General features: G+C 42.6%; 1 long non-coding RNA gene across 1 annotated transcript; it reads right to left on the bottom strand.

Moving 5' to 3' along the window:
• Nucleotides 1–3,831: 3,831 nt before the first annotated feature.
• LOC138416828 (uncharacterized) lies at nucleotides 3,832–5,572 on the bottom strand. The gene is made up of 3 exons (XR_011247866.1): nucleotides 5,411–5,572; nucleotides 4,846–4,989; nucleotides 3,832–4,088 (listed from the first exon to the last, which is right to left on the bottom strand). It is a non-coding gene; the product is annotated as an uncharacterized lncRNA (long non-coding RNA).
• Between the last annotated feature and the right edge of the window lie 7,303 nt (nucleotides 5,573–12,875).

Genomic DNA, 12,875 nt, shown 5'->3' with positions numbered 1-12,875 from the left:
GCTTCTGAATATGCTATCTAGGTTGGTCATAACTTTTCTTCCAAGGAGTAAGCGTCTTTTAATTTCATGACTGCAGTCACCATCTGCAGTGATTTTGGAGCCCCCCAAAATAAAGCCTGCCCCTGTTTCCACTGTTTTCCCATCTATTTCCCATGAGGTGATGGGACCAGATGCCATGATCTTCGTTTTCTGAATGTTGAGCTTTAAGCCAACTTTTTCACTCTCCTCTTTCACTTTCATCAAGAGGCTTTTTAGTTCCTCTTCACTTTCTGCCATAAGCGTGGTGTCATCTGCATATCTGAGGTTATTGATATTTCTCCTGGCAATCTTGATTCCAGCTTGTGCTTCTTCCAGCCTAGCATTTCTCATGATGTACTCTGCATATAAGTTAAATAAAGTTTATGCTTTGGATGTCTTATTTAAGAATTATTTGCCAAAATTTACCTGTATGTTTTATCCTAAGAATTTTACAGTTTCCTTTTAAAATTTATTTAACTCAAGGATAATTATTTACAATTTGTACAGGTATTAAAATAGCACCCTCTCCACTATCGAAAAAATCTCCCTCTCTTTCCTACTCTTAATTTTAGAGCCTTTGAAGCATTCTACAGGGGTTCTCATAAGTATCTCCTGCTGCAAACCCTTAGCTTTCACCTTTCTCCAATTTGAAAATTTAACTTCCAGTTCCATATTGTAGCCACTGGATACAAACGATTTCTAGTTTCACACAAGATGGTTTTTGAGTTTCTGTTTCTTACTCTCCATGTTAGGTGTTAGGTGTGACTTTTGGAAGGAAAAAAAAAAGCTTTTTTTTTTTTTTGAGAAAGATTTGTTTTGTCCTAACATTGGATACTTGAAGTACCTAGAGTGGTGGCAATATATATTGGTTTTATTTTCCAGTAGTGAATCTTTTAATTTTTAAATTGGAGAATGGGTGATCTACAATGTTGTGTTAGTTTCTGCTGTACAGCAAAGTGAGTCGGTTATGCATACACATATATCCACTCTTTTTAGCTTCTATTTCCATATAGGTGATTGGAGTATTGAACAGAGTCCTTTGTGCTATGCAGTAGTTTCTTATTAGCTATCTGTTTTATATATAGTAGTGTGTATATGTCAATCTCAGTCTCCCATTTTATCCCTCCCTGCTTTCTCCCTTGGTAACCATAAGTTTGTTTTCTACATCTGTGATCCAATTTCTGTTTTGTACATGGGTTCATTTGCACTATTATTTTTTAGATTCCAAATATGTGATATCATATGATATTTGCATTTCTCTGTCTGACTTACTTCACTCAGTATGACAGTCTCTGCTGCTGCTGCTGCTAAGTCGCTTCAGTCGTGTCTGACTCTGTGAGACCCCATAGACGGCAGCCCACCAGGCTCCCCCATCCCTGGGATTTTCCAGGCAAGAACACTGGAGTGGGTTGCCATTTCCTTCTCCAATGCAGGAAAGTGAAGGATGAAAGTGAAGTCACTCAGTCGTGTCCGACTCTTAGCGACCCCATGGACTGCAGCCTACCAGGCTCCTCCATCCATGGGATTTTCCAGGCAAGTCTCTAGGTCCATCCAATTCAGTTCAGTTCTGTTGCTCAGTCGTGTCCGACTCTCTGCGACCCCATGAATCGCAGCATACCAGGCCTCCCTGTCCAACACTAACTCCCAGAGCCTACCCAAACTCATGTCCATTGAGTTGGTGATACCATCCAACCATCTCATCCTCTGTTGTCCCCTTCTCCTTCTGCCCTCAGTCTTTCCTAGCATCAGGGTCTTTTGCAGTGAGTCAGTTTTTCTCATCAGGTGGTCAAAGCATTGGAGTTTCAGCTTCAACATTAGTCCTTCCAATGAACACCCAGGACTGATCTCCTTTAGGATGGACTGGTTGGATCTCCTTGCAGTCCAAGGGACTCTCAAGAATCTTTTCCAACACCACAGTTCAAAAGCATCAATTCTTTGGTGCTCAGCTTTCTTTATAGTCCAACTCTCACATCCATACCTGACCACTGGAAAAACCATAGCCTTGGCTAGACGGACCTTTGGTTGGCAAAGGTCCATCCATGTTGCTAAAAATGGCATTATTTTGTTGAAGTATTAAATCTTGAAGATAAATAACCAGTTTCCATAGTCAGCACTACCTGTCTCATTTTTAATTCCTCTTCTACAAAAGATGGCATCATCCTGCATTTGGTGTGTATTCTTTGGTATATACTCATAACCAGCTTGATATTTTATGTGCAACTTAAAAAAATATTTATTTGTTTATTTGGTTATGCCAGGCCTTAGTTGCAGTCTTGAGATCTTTAATTGAGACATGAAAGCTCTTAGCTGTGGTGTGTGGGATCTAGTTCCCTGACCAGGGATCAAACCCAGCCCCATGCACTGGGAGCATAGAGGCAACCACTGGACCACCAGGGAAGTCCCTTTATGTGTAATTTTTAAATATAAATGAATATTTCATTCTATACATTGTATCACCAATCTTATTTTCCTAATAAGTTTTCTGTGATATGTCTCCATATTGATTCTTATAAATTTATTTTTATTTTTCTATAGCATAGCAAGCATATCAAAGTATGAAATTTAACTATTTCACAAATGCAGGCCATCTTGACTAGTATCGGTTTCTGACTCTTTGGAACAATCTTATACTAAACATCCTAATACATGTATTCGATTCCCATTGGCAAATATTTTGTCTTTCCTCTGTTTCTGAAAAGAAAATTGCTAAATGATATATGTAACTTTTTAATTTTCTTAGGCATAACCAGATCACTCTTCCAAGTGGTTGTACCAATTTACATTTCCATCAGCAAACTATTTAGAGTCTCTGAGTGTTTATATTGTCGCCTTTATTTTAAGACTATTTATTTGTTTATTTTACTTTTTTGGCTGTGCTGTTGCTGTGTGTGGACTTTCTCCACTTGCAGCGAGTGCAGTCTACTCTCCGCGGTGCGCGAGTTCTCATTGCAGTGGCTTCTCTTGTTGCAGAGCACAAGGTCTAAGTGCACAGGCTTCAGCGGTTGCTCCACAGCACGTGGGATATCCCTGCACCAAAGATCAAACCCTGAATTGGCAGGTGGACGCGTACCCAGTGGGTCACCAGGGAAGACCTATAATGTAGACTTTTCATTCTTGCCATTCTGATAAATAAAAAATGGCGTCTGGTTGTTTTAATTGGTTTTTCTTGTAACTAGTGACATTGAAGCTCCTATATATCTATACACAATCTGCTATAATGATCTCTTATTTGATTGTCCGTCCTATTCCTAGTTCATTTTTTTCTGAGAGGTTGGCTGTTTTTCTTACTGATCTGTAGAGATTCTTCACTTATTTTTCTATTTCTTTGTTTGTGACAATCATTCCAAGTATTTACTTCTAAGCTCTCATTTCTCTTTCAACTTTTTGTGTTTGTCAATTTCGCTCCTGATGTCATCAAACATAGTCATTTTTTAAAGTCTTTGCACCTTGCTTACCCTGAGGTAAGTCTAACATTTGTTGAGCATCTACTATATAATGCTCAGTGAGCTATTCCTTTCACATGTTATCACCTCTAATCCTGATAACTTTATGAAATTGTCATTGCTGTTATCGTTTCCATGTTACAGATGACAAGACTAAGGGTCAATGGAACAAACTCATTGCCCAAATCTACAGAACCTGTAATCTATGAATGTAAGATTTAAACCTGTATCTGCTTGGAACCAAAACACTCTCTTCTTCCGATTGCTATTTTATGGGTTTTTGGAGAAACCCCGCACATTCAGACATTTTATTCTTCATCTCACTCCTCATACCCTAGTCCACATTCAAAAGAGTCAAGGAAGATGGAAATGCAGAGAAAACCTAGTACATTTATTTATTCACTGATCAATAGGCATTTCCTGTCGTGTGCCAAGCTTCACATTGGATGCTGGGGATACATAGATAAAACAGGCCAGATCTTGTCCCCAAAGGAGTATTGGTCACAAAACCACATCTTGACCAAGGTGCTTTCATTGTTTTCCAGGCTTGCAGGGTGGGGAGTAGGGGGAATCCCCAGAGCACACAGACCAGGAAGTCCTAATGTTTTTGACCTGGAAAGGATGAATCTGTAGAAAGAAAATAAAGTGGAGCTTCAGCACAGGAATTATTTAAGTGACCCTTATATCTGTCCCACCAAGATGGTCCTTCCACCACCAAGTCCTAGGTCCCTTGGGATAGGTAGAGAGCATTGTGCTGGAATCATTGAAACAGTGCTGGCCTTTGATGTAGGAATCAAGACAAAATCCAGGCTTTTCACAGGCTCTTCTCTGATGCCCTCTGATAAAATCAGGGTATTGGGCTAGATTGACATCTATGCATCTTGCTAGAGTTCCCCTGTGGTTCAAGATAACTCAGCCAATCGAGGCCATAACCATAGCAAAATTCTCTGAATGCAAATAGTACTTCAAGTCTTAAAAATCACTTTTACATTTACTATCGCCATGGATATAATTGTGTCCATTTTACAGATGGGGAAACTGAGGTGGAGGATGAAATAGTCAGTTGCTCATAGTCACATAGTCAGTCAGAGGCAGAGATGATATTCAAAGATAGAACTTTTGCCTCTTGTATCACTCTCCTTCCTCCTGCCTTATTCCAAGAAGCTTTCCTTCCTAGGACCCAGCACGGCCTGTCATAGGTGCCTCCTGGGACTTGTCTAGAGAAATCTAAGGGGTGAAGGTCACTGAAGCGCAGAGGATCTGCTTAGGGAATGGGGAAGTACTGGAAGATGTCAAGCAACCTCTTTCACATACAAAGGTACCATTAGGTTGAGAGCATATTAAGGTCCAGGGGGATGCGGAGCTTGCTAGATCTTCTCCTCACCTTTCACCGGCAGGACACATGAATTCCCACACGGACCCCTGCAGCACCTAAAACCTTTCAGGCAGTGACTGTCGTTCTGGCAGATGTTTACAGGGTTGGGCCTCTCACAGTGTCCGGTGACCACCGGACACTTCCCAGGAGTGACTTTAAGTGATGAAAACAAAGTCACAATTCAGAGGCTTCGCCCCTTGGCACATCACCCAAATTCCCAACTCCATCTTCACCCCATACATGGAAACTGGTTCTTCCCCAACTTCAGGATCCAATCTGAGGCTGGTGCGTGTCCTAAAGAAGACTCCCTCCCACCAACGGGACCCCAACCAGTGTCTGACATACGTGTGTCTGATAGACAGACTATTCATGAACTGACTGACCTGCTGGCTGACAGGCTCACCAACTGGCCTACTGTCTACCTGAGAAAACAGAGCGGGTAGAAGGGGTGGAGAAGCCCTGACTCTATCCCATCCTGCACCCCAGATCAGACGAGCCCCCTCCACTTGCCCAAGAAGCATGTCCTCAAGCTCAGACCTCCCTGATCCCCCTTTCCAGGACTGGACTTCCTCACCTGGCTTTGACGTGTCTACAGGATCCGTGCATTTGATGCCACAAAGACCCTGGCAGCATTTCTGCCTCTTCGGACACTGCCAGTCACTCTGGCACTCAGGCGGTTCATACACAAAGCACAGCACAGGGCGGACGAAAGGACAGGCTCCAGGTTTGCCTTTTTCTGAAGGGTAAGAACAAAGGAGGAAGAAGCTGGCACCGAGTCAAGATCACAATCCTCCAGAAGGAACCAGGTGAGGAGAGAAAGCCTAACCCAAGTAGCTGACCTCAAAGGAATGAAGGGAGCCATTAGGATTCCAGTTTCAAGGCCGATGTGGGACAGTGGCAAGCTCAGCCAAACCCTCAACCAAGAGGGAGTCAACGGGAGAGAAGGTATAGATGGCGGTGTGCCACTAAATCTTTCAAGAGGGAGACTTTGTGGAGTTTGCCAGTTTCCCTGGTGTAAATATTCCCACTGTTCCTTATTTCAAGCTACCAATGTGACATCTACTACCTCACAGAAGTCTTGAAGATTTCACAGTCAGCTACGGCATATCTGTATAAGTCAGCTCCAGGGAGGGCTGAACAGAGTTCATGGCCAGGTATCCCTGGCCCAGGGCTGGCTGGGAGGGAGGCAGAGACAGTGACAGCAAGAGAGGCCACTCATTTGAGATTAAACAAAAGAGAACAGATCAACTGAGAAGCAAATAGAAAAAAATAGAGAGTGACCATTAACAACAACAACAACAAAATTAAGAGAAACAGAGAACAATTTGGAAAATTAAAACAGATAGTGACCAAAATAATGTGACAGAGAAAAAAGAAAAAACAGTAAAGAAGGAGATATAGAGAAAGAAAAATAAGAAATACAAGGGCTTATCTCTGGATGCACAGAAACTCTCTTAGTTGAAGTCCTCAGAGACATGCTTGAAATTAAGGACCATAGGCCATTGGAAAGAGGGCTTCAAGACCAGCCCCCAGGGCGAAAAAGAAGAGATTATTCCCACGCTGAGCCATCATTGACTTTGGTACCTGGGTATGGCCTGAGAAAGTCCAGCTCACGTTTGGGAGCACCTTCCACAGTCCAGGGCATCAGGAATCCGAAGGCAAATATCACCAGGAGGACGATAAGGCTGCTGGACTTCATCTTGAGGGCAGGCGGGGCGGTGGTGACCAGTGTCAGCCTCACCCTTTATACCCGCTCTGATGGGTGTGCTCCCACCAGAACTGCCCTGAGTTCTCTCAGCTGCTATTTCTTCAGCAGGAAATTCAGGTGAGGACAGTGACCACGCCATCCAGTGTTGCTGGCTCTTTCCTGCCCTTAGGCAAGAGCGTGAGGACTAGGAAGGGGAATGAAGGACTTGGAGGGGGTGGTGTCAGAAAGCCGCTTGGGAACACGTTAGGGGACCCTGAATCACCCTCCTTGGGGAGGAGTCGGGGAGGGGCAAAGAGGGCCAAACGGGACATTACAAAGGAACTTGTTAGAAATCTGGAACCATGGTCTCTGAAAATGCCATGACTTTCCCACACTCCAGGGCTCTGGAGGATTGCCACATTTGTTACCACATTACCCAGGGTCACTCCCTTCCCTAAAAGGCAGGTGACATTTTTTCTCATTCTCTCCTGGCTTACTACCACATATAATTGCAGTGCCAGTCACACAGAGAATCTGCTGAATGACAGGTGGAGAGGGGACAGCAAGGAAAACCTCTTGGGGCTTCAGCTTTCTCAGTTGTGAAGTCGGGATAATAGTAACGGACTAGATCACAGAGGGGGAACTTGAGTTCAAAAGAGTGGAAGGAAGTTGAAGAAGAATGAACACACTACCTGTTAGCAGAATGGGAGTGAGACTGATGCAAAGTCAATCATGTTGGAGCCCTGTTTCCTGAGATAAACCGATGGGGCTCTTCTTAGCAGTCAGTTGAAGAGCCAGTTGAAACAGGTATGTCATTTCATATGCTCAAAAAAATCCTCTCACACCCCAGAGTCATCCTCACTGGTCTTGCATGATCATAATGGACATTTATTGTACACTGGCTACATGATGAGAAGTTTAAACAATTCTAAATAGCAAAAGAAATCCTCTTAAGGTGAAACCAAGAAAAAAAATGCATGAAATACACAAAGTAGAATGTAGGAAAGGAAAATAAGAGAGTCCTCATGATGATGGTGACAGAAAATCCCAGAGTGAGACCTGAGTGCCAGAACAAACTAGAGGTTATGTGGGGAGAAGGAAGCTGGGAGGGACAATACAGGGGTAGGGGACTAAGTGTGCGTGCTAAGTCATTTCAGTTGTGTCTGACTCTTTGTAACCTATAGACTGTAGCCCGCTAGGCTCCATCTATCTATAGGATTCTCCAGGCAAGAATATGGGAGTGGGTTGCCATACCCTTGTTCAAAGGATCTTCCCAACCCAGGAATCAAATCTGTGTCTCTTTCATCTCCTGCAAGGGCAGGCAAATTCTTTGCCATTAGTGCCACCAGGAAACCCAGGGGGACTAAGAGGTACAAACTATTATGTATAAAATAAGCTGCAAGGATATATTGCACAACCTGAGGGATAGAGCCAATATTTTACTATAACTATAAATGGAGTATAACCCTTAAAATGTCAGTCACTATATAATATGCCTGTAACATATAATATTTTATATCAACTCTACATCGACACAAAAATTTTAAGAAAGCATTGCACATTTGCTACTTCAAAAAGAAAAAAAGAAAAAAGAAAAAAAACAGAACTACCAGACCAGATTGGAGAGGGTCAGAGGGCCCCAGGAAATTCATCTTCTGAAAGGTGAAATTAATAGAGAACATCCGGCAGTGATGAATACGTGGAGAGGAGATTGGGCAACTGGTGAAGAGGATGTGGTTGAATAGATGCTCTCTCAACTCACATGCAGAGAAGGCAATGGCACCCTACTCCAGTACTCTTGCCTGGAAAATCCCATGGACGGAGGAGCCTGGTAGGCTGGGGTCCATGGGGTCGCTGAGAGTCGGACACGACTAAGCGACTTCACTTTCATTTTTCACTTTCATGCATTGGAGAAGGAAATGGCAACCCACTCCAGTGTTCTTGCCTGGAGAATCCCAGGGACAGGGGAGCCTGGTGGGCTGCCATCTATGGGGTCGCACAGAGTTGGACATGACTGAAGTGACTTAGCAGCAGCAGCAACTCATACGTGCTCAGCTGTGTCCAATTCTTGAGGCCTCATGGACTGTAGCCCACCAGGCTCCTCTGTCCATGGGATTTTCCAGGCAAGATTATTAAAGTGGGTTGCCATTTCCTCCTCCAGAGGATCTTCCCGATCCCAGGATCGAATCCTCATCTCCTGTGTCTCCTGCTTGGTAGGCAGATTATTTACCACTGAGCCACCTGGAAAGACCAATGTACATAGGAAATGTAGCAAACACAAAATCAGACAATTTTTTTTCACCTCAGAGAAAATAAAAAAGCCATATCAGAAAGGAAAAGGTGTTGGGTTTACAACAGAGTTCAACTACAACATGTTTTCATAATCATGATAATGTAAACAACAGCGCGGATCAAATCACAAGGAGCATATAGTGTTGATGGGAGGGAGTGGCGGTGGGAGGGTGAGCCTAGGTGCCAGAGGTATAGGGAGCAAGGAGGTGGACAAAAATCTCCTTTTCAATCATGGGAATTCAATGGACTAGATCTAAAACTGAAAAGTCCAGATGCAGCATTATTTTATCAAGGTGTTAATATAATGGATATTACTTAGAAATGGAGATACAAATGCCAAGATGATAAACTAGAAATGGTTTCCTCTAGGGGGAGGCTGCTGGTAAGCAACCGATACTCTTCACAACATGCTTTGTAAAAGCATGTGACTTCTTAGTCTATCTTCATGTATGAGTGAGTGATAGTCGCTCAGTCCTGTCTGACTCTTTGCGACCTGTAGCTTCCAGGCTCCTCCATCCACGGGATTTTCCAGGCAAGAATACTGGAGTGGATTGCCATTCCCATCTCCAGGGGATCTTCCCAACCCAGGGATCAAACCCGGGTCTCCCACATTTCAGGCAGATTCTTTACCTTCTGAGCCATTAGGGAAGCTCTTACCTAAATGTATAACTTCAAAAAAAATAAAGAAAATTATTTTTTAAAAAAACTATAAAACACTGGTGAAAGAAATCAAAGAGGACAGTAATAGATGGAGAAATATACCATGTTCATGGATCAGAAGAATCAATATAGTGAAAATGAGTATACTACCCAAAGCAATTTATAGATTCAATGCAATCCCTATAAAGCTACCAACAGTATTTTTCACAGAGCTAGAACAAATAATTTCACAATTTGTATGGAAATACAAAAAACCTCGAATAGCCAAAGCAATCTTGAGAAAGAAGAATGGAACTGGAGGAATCAACCTACCTGACTTCAGGCTCTACTACAAAGCCACAGTCATCAAGACAGAATGGTACTGGCACAAAGACAGAAATATAGATCAATGGAACAAAACAGAAAGCCCAGAGATAAATCCACACACCTATGGACACAATAAACTGTGGAAAATTCTGAAAGAGATGGGAATACCAGACCACCTAACCTGCCTCTTGAGAAATCGGTATGCAGGTCAGGAAGCAACAGTTAGAACTGGACATGGAACAACAGACTGGTTCCAAATAGGAAAAGGTGTACATCAAGGCTGTATATTGTCACCCTGCTTATTTAACTTATATGCAGAGTACATCATGAGAAACACTGGGCTGGAAGAAGCACAAGCTGGAATCAAGATTGCCGGGAGAAATATCAATAACCTCAGATATGCAGATGACACCACCCTTATGGCAGAAAGTGAAGAGGAGCTAAAAAGCCTTGATGAAAGTGAAAGAGTAGAGTGAAAAAAGTTGGCTTAAAGCTCAACATTCAGAAAACGAAGATCATGGCATCCGGTCCCATCACTTCATGGGAAATAGATGGGGAAACAGTGGAAACAGTGGCAGACTTTATTTTTGGGCTCCAAAATCACTGCAGATGGTGACTGCAGCTATGAAATTAAAAGACGCTTACTCCTTGGAAGAAAAGTTATGACCAACCTAGATAGTATATTCAGAAGCAGAGACATTACTTTGCCGACTAAGGTCCGTCTAGTCAAGGCTATGGTTTTTCCAGTGGTCATGTATGGATGTGAGAATTGGACTGTGAAGAAAGCTGAGCGCCGAAGAATTGATGCTTTTGAACTGTGGTGTTGGAGAAGACTCGAGAGTCCCTTGGACTGCAAGGAGATCCAACCAGTCCATTCTGAAGGAGATCAGCCCTGGGATTTCTTTGCAAGGAATGATGCTAAAGCTGAAACTCCAGTACTTTGGCCACCTCATGCAAAGAGTTGACTCATTGGAAAAGACCCTGATGCTGGGATGGATTGGGGGCAGGAGGAGAAGGCTTTGACAGAGGATGAGATGGCTGGATGGCATCATGGACTCGATGGACGCGAGTCTGAGTGAACTCCAGGAGTTGGTAATGAACAGGGAGGCCTAGCATGCTGCGATTCATGGGGTCGCAAAGAGTCAGACACGACTGAGCGACTGAACTGAACTGAAGTGATGGACACTTTATCTTTGACAAAGGAGTCAAGAATATACAATGGATTAAAGACAATCTCTTTAACAAGCGGTGCTGGGAAAACTGGTCAACCACTTGTAAAGGAATAAAACTAGAACACTTTCTAACACCATACACAAAAATAAACTCAAAATGGATTAAAGATTTAAACGTAAGACCAGAAACTATAAAACTCCTAGAGGAGAACATAGGCATAACACTCTCTGACATACATCACAGCAGGATCCTCTAGGACCCACCTCCCAGAATATTGGAAATAAAGGCAAAAATAAACAAATGGGATCTAATTAAACTTAAAAGCTTCTGCACAAAAAAGGAAGCTATAAGCAAGGTGAAAAGACAGCCTTCAGAATGGGAGAAAACAATAGCAAATGAAGCAACTGACAAAGAACTAATCTCAAAAATATATAAGCAACTCCTGCAGCTCAAGTCCAGAAAAATAAATGACCCAATCAAAAAATGGGCCAAAGAACTAAATAGACATCTCTCCAGAGGAGACATACAGATGGCTAACAAACACATGAAAGGATGCTCAACATCACTCATTATCAGAGAAATGCAAATCAAAACAACAATGAGGTACCATTTCACACCAGTCAGAATGGCTGTGATCCAAAAGTCTACAAGCAATAAATGCTGGAGAGGGTGTGGAGAAAAGGGACCCCTCGTACACTGTTGGTGGGAATGCAAACTAGTACAACCACTATGGAGAACAGTGTGGAGATTCCTTAAAAAACTGGAAACAGAACTGCCTTATGACCCAGCAATCCCACTGCTGGGTATACACACTGAGGAAACCAGAATTGAAAGAGATATGTGTACCCCAATGTTCATTGCAGCACTGTTCATAATAGCCAGGACATGGAAGCAACCTAGATGTCCATCAGCAGACGAATGGATAAGAAACCTGTGGTACATATACACAATGGAGTATTACTCAGCCATTAAAAAGAATACATGTGAATCAGTTCTAATGAGGTGGATGAAACTGGAGCCTATTATATGGAGTGAATTAAGCCAGAAAGAAAAACACCAATACAGTATACTAACACATATATATGGAATTTAGAAAGATGGTAATGATAACCCTGTATATGAGACAGCAAAAGAGTCACAGAAGTATAGAACAGTCTTTTGGACTCTGTGGGAGAGGATGAGGGTGGGATGATTTGGGAGAATGGCATTGAAACATATATAATATCATATACGAAACGAATCACCAGTCCAGGTTTCATGCATGGTACTGGATGCTTGGGGCTGGTGCACTGGGATGACCCAGAAGGATGGTATGGGGAGGGAGGAGGGAGGGGGGTTCAGGATGGGGAACATGTGTACACCCGTGGCAGATTCATCTTGATGTATGGCAAAACCAATACAATATTGTAAAGTAATCAACCTCCAATTAAAAGAAATAAATTTGTATTTTAAAAAAATTAAAAGAAAGCCTATTTTCTTACACAGATCCCCATGTACAATCACCCAGGATTATTCTTCTCAAGATAGGGCTCTTTTCTTTTTTTAATATTGACTTAGCTGTGTTGGGTCTTAGTTGTGGCACGCAGTCTTCTCTCTAGGCATGGTGCGGGAGCTTAGTTGCCCCCGAGGTATGTGGGATCTTAGTTCTCCAACCAGGGACTAAACCCACGTCCCCTCCATTGCAAGGCAGATTCTTAACCACTCCATCACCAGAGAAGTCCCACAATAGGGTTCTTTAAAACGTAAGACTTTCTTTCCGAATTGGGAGTCCTTGGTGGCCTGTTTTTTCATTTTCTTAACAGTGATTTTTCAAAGAGCAGAAGGTTTTAATTTTGATGACGTCGCATTCATTAGTATTTTCTTCATCATGCTTTTGGTTTTGTACCTGAGAAATCATTGCATAACCTAAGGTCACAGAGAT

This window comes from Ovis canadensis, chromosome 13 (assembly GCF_042477335.2).
Source record: "Ovis canadensis isolate MfBH-ARS-UI-01 breed Bighorn chromosome 13, ARS-UI_OviCan_v2, whole genome shotgun sequence".
In the NCBI taxonomy this organism is placed as follows: Eukaryota; Metazoa; Chordata; class Mammalia; order Artiodactyla; family Bovidae; genus Ovis; species Ovis canadensis.
This window is presented reverse-complemented; position numbering and strand designations above follow the sequence as displayed.